The sequence below is a fragment of the Pinus tabuliformis genome, chromosome 1_1, assembly GCF_031772625.1.
Source record: "Pinus tabuliformis cultivar Carrire ecotype Pingquan chromosome 1_1, CPIR1, whole genome shotgun sequence".
Lineage (NCBI taxonomy): Eukaryota > Viridiplantae > Streptophyta > Pinopsida > Pinales > Pinaceae > Pinus > Pinus tabuliformis.
This window is the reverse complement of record NC_142297.1, coordinates 548,040,434-548,044,798: the sequence shown is the minus strand read 5'-3', so window position 1 is coordinate 548,044,798 and position 4,365 is coordinate 548,040,434. Positions and strand designations below refer to the sequence as shown.

At 40.9% G+C, this 4,365-nt stretch overlaps 1 pseudogene; it reads left to right on the top strand.

Moving 5' to 3' along the window:
* Positions 1–1,196: 1,196 nt before the first annotated feature.
* LOC149214280 (uncharacterized) lies at positions 1,197–2,343 on the top strand (annotated as a pseudogene).
* The last annotated feature ends 2,022 nt before the right edge of the window (positions 2,344–4,365 follow it).

Below are 4,365 nucleotides of genomic sequence, written 5' to 3'. Positions count from 1 at the left end.
CTTGTCAGTCATTACCCCTCATGTCTTGCACCTGCTGGCTTAGGTATTTTCATCAATGTTTATTAAAGTCCATGACAATCAATGTTTGATCTTTTAATGGACAAGAGTCATTTCAGTCATTAGGTCTAGGGATTAGTCAATTTGGTCTTCAACAATGTCCAATAAAGCCATGCAGGCCAGAGGGAGGCTCTTACAAAGTTGTGATTCAAAAATTTTCATCATCATGTTGACAGATTACCATTGTTCTTCAAAACTCTGCTTTGAAGAAAAGTCAACAGTTTGTCATTTGTAATAATTCTCCAAAGTTTTTCAGTTGATTTCTTCAGGTGAAACCCTGGTCATCTTCTGCCAAGATCGCATGCCAAACACCCCTGCAAAATTGACAAAGAGGGTCATCGTCAGTTCAAAAAGTCAAGTGGAAATAAGCAAAATAGAGTTGTATTAAAATGTGAAAAAGTGCCGCGTATAAAGCGAAAGAGAGAGGGAGAAAGCACTTGAAGCTATTAAGAGCAGTATCTGGGAACAAAGAAGCCTAAGAAACATGTTATCAAGCCAAGTGAAAAGTTTCGATTTTCATTTGACTGGGAGAATACTGAAGATACTTCACGGGTTATGAATTCCTTGTACCAAAATCCTCATGATGCACAACTGTTGTTTTGTCGGGAGTTCCGAGCTGGGGTGAATCGTAGGAAGCAAAACAAAGCTTGCAGCAAAGAACAGAGTTTGTAACTAAAGGCATTTTCAAGCATTACGAAAATGAGTTTGGAAAATTTAAAATTTGGAAATCTTCATGTAAAAATCATGTCCCCAAGCGTGTAAAGCTCAGAAAAAGCAAAACAAAATCGTTTGGGGTGAGCAAGGTCGAAATTGTGTTGAAATAGAGTGGCGCGGCGCATAGGAAGAAGGCGCGACACACATGGGCCGCGCGGTGCATTGGGCGCTCCTCCGCAGTGTAAATTAACACTGGCGCGACGCACTCACCAGGCGCGACGCACTGGGAGTGCACGCGGCGCACAGAGCCCCCAGCCCAAAATTTTATCTCCACTGCTCAATTTTTCAAACAACTTCAAATTTTTTGATCCAAATAAATGTGTGAATGCGTTTGCCACTGCTGTTGACTTCGGTTTGGTGTTGTCTGGAAAGAGGCATTGAATTTCTCGTATCAATGACTCATTACTTCAGGTAATGGAGAAAAAATGCACGTAGATACCAGTTGCTTTCGTGATGGAAACAACCTGTACATGGAAGTATCAAAAGGCGACCTTGGGCCTTCTGTGGCACGCCACGAGCTACAGAAAGCTCACGAATTCTATGAAAAAGTCCTCGGTGTCAGTGGCACTGAGGAGGACAAAGCTTCACGTTATAAAAACTTGGTTGCCTTAAATTGGTTATGAGGGGAAAACCGAATGGATATATCATCAAGGAAAAAATTGCAGGGAAACAGAAACAAGGACCAGGTTCTGCATTATGTGTTGCAAGATCCGGGATGACCAGATGCCTAGAGTTTTATTTCAATGCTTTAGATGATGGACGCCTGGCAGTGAAAGAACAACAGTGGTTAACTCAGATTGAAGACACAATTTCCAAAATCGTTCAGTGGTCTTCTGATCAGCTTTACGGTGATCGCTGCACAAGTTTTGAACCCCTCCTCAGAGTTCTCTGCGAGACCGTGGCAAGCTCTAAAACAGAGTGGGCAGGGAGGAGAAGAATGGGCGCTATGCTTTATAAAATCCATGCACAGTTCATATGGGCATCGAATCCCTGACGAATACAGAATTATCTGACAGGGATGGTTACAAGAAATGTTTGAACGCAATGCGTGACTGTTATGGACTCCTTGAACGAGCTGAAACCCTTGTAGGTGCTGCTTCCATGGGTAAGGAAGTGGTGAAACATGTAGTAGATTTGAAAACAGAGGTTTTCAAATACCAAACGCTGTGTGAAACAATCCAGGCGCGCATTCAAGTGGAAGAGCTCCTGGAGAAGGTAATGTGTAGCGATATGGACATAATCTGGGAAGCTATAGATTATTTCAAGGTTTCCTTTCGTATTGCAGAAGAAAAGCATTTGGAGAACGAGGCTATTGCACTGAACGGACTTGGGAAATCATATTCCTCTGTTCTGAAAATGGAGAAGAAAGCCCATCCCTACCACTTTCAGAGCATCAAGATTGCACTTGCCATTATGTCTGCACGGATTGTAAGTTCTGAGTGGTACATATATTCTTTTGAAGCTGTGAGAAAACACCAAGACGAAGTATTTGAGCAGGAGGCCCCTTCATTGTTTGTATCAGTGACTAATCAGGTGATAAAAAAAAATGCGCTGGTAATCAAACAATGGTGATACAAGTAATTTCTGCAAACTGAAGACACGTGTTGAGCTTAGCAAATTGCAGCTGGGTGCGTTCATTAAAGGCAAAATTTTAGTGGAAAACCATTTTTATTGAAAAATTAGTTTTTGTTCAAAAGGCCAGCGTAAGGTGAAAAGTCACCGCAGCAGAAAGATAGGAACCGATGGTCTATTTTTGACTGCAGTTGCAATTCAAAGGGTCTACGCTCCAGATTCTGTCTTTTAATTGGTCATCAACAAACAAAATGTAACGCTGCTCCTTTTTAGAGCAGACTTTTCCTATTCTCATGATTTTAGGTGAAACTGCCCCTATTCTCATCGATCTGTTTTCCCATTCCTGAGTCTATTTATTGTATGAAAAATTATGTGTAAGGGGTTCGGAGAGTTCTGAGAAAAAGTGTGGGAGGAAAAAACCCAGCACTATCACTGTACAGTTTTGACAGAGGATTAATTAAATGGTGCAACTCTAATTTATAAGATTCTTGTGGTATGAATTTAGCATGTGTTTCTTCCTTTATGTCTCATATGTCTTTGTTATGTTTCGCCATTCATTCATGATCGTTTCCAGCTGAATACTTTTAAGTGAGAAAGGTAGAATTTAGTCATTGCTCTGCCTTGAGGAAGTGTTCAGACTTTATGTGTTTTCTTCTTCCTGGAAAGGATTCATACATTAATGCCCTTTTCATCTTTCTTAAACAGTCTTTTCACCCCATTTAAATTCAATTTGATTGCTAAAACCTCATGCCTATCTCGCCTTATGAAATATCTTGTGCCTTTGGTTAAATCTCTGCTCATGCTGTCCTTGTCCCATACAGCCCAGAAACTCAGTCATTTATTGAATTAACTCTTTCATATCTGTTTACTAGCCTAAAATCATTATCAGTTTTGCATTTGGGTCATCTTAGGCTCTATTGGATATCTTTTGCCGAGATAGACCCGGAGAGAGCCCTCTCCTGTCCTCGTAGGGCTAGCTATGAGGCTGAGCTTGGTTTGTGGTTACCCTAAATTTTGCCTTCCTTCAGCCTAAGGCAAATTTAGGCACTAACAGAAATATTTCGTTTCCTGAATGAGGCATTGGGGTTCTCCACCATTCTTTCATATTGTCCATGAATTATGGGTGCTCAAGCTAGAATGATTCAAATTTGAAAGGCCTATTCTTCGGACCTGAGGATATTTAAATTTTCAAGGAGATGGGCCAGTGGTTGGAACCTGATTGGGGAAGGATCCAGGCCTCTGTTTCCTAGGAGGTCATGTAAGTGGCTTCAGAGAGAAGGAAGCGGTCGAGTCTGGAGGCTATTTGACCTTCTCCTCCTCTTTTATTGTTCCAGGTAAAGATACCATTGTTAGTGGGGATGTCTATTAGACTTAGCCCATCTATAGTTGATTTAAAGGCTACAAAATATTTTTCCAGTTCACGAATCCCACCTTTTTTTCTCCCAGGTTTAAAACCATATTGAAGTCACCTGCTATGATTTTGAAAGGCAGGGGAATGGATTCCAAGAGTTTGTTGATATTTTGAAGCATGCTAATTCTTTCTACAACCCTGTGGGGAGCGTAGATGTTCGTAACACATATACTTTCATTGGTTCCAATGATTTTTAGAACCGTTGTGATGGAGTGTCTGGTGGCTACTGAGGATGATAGCTCGTACTGAGAGATTTTCCAAAGGGTCATAAGTCCTCCAGCCAAACCAATTGCAGAGTTTGCTATGTAACTGTAATTTTTGAAGAAATTTTTTTGGAGGAGGTTGAGATTCTCCATGTCAAGTTTAGTTTCTTGTATGAGTATCATATCGGGTTTGTTAGTGATGAGTCTATTTTTCAAGACTCTTCTTCCCAGGACCATTGAGTCCTCTTATGTTCCAAGATATGCAATTCATTGATAATGGAGAGGGGTAAGGGTTAGAGATTTTACCTTTCCTTCATTTAGGAGTCTTGCACCAAGTTCTTGAAGGAGCTGTCTCGTTGTCTTTCTTCCTCTTTTCTTGCTTGGCCCTTTTGGGTTGTATCTTTCTGC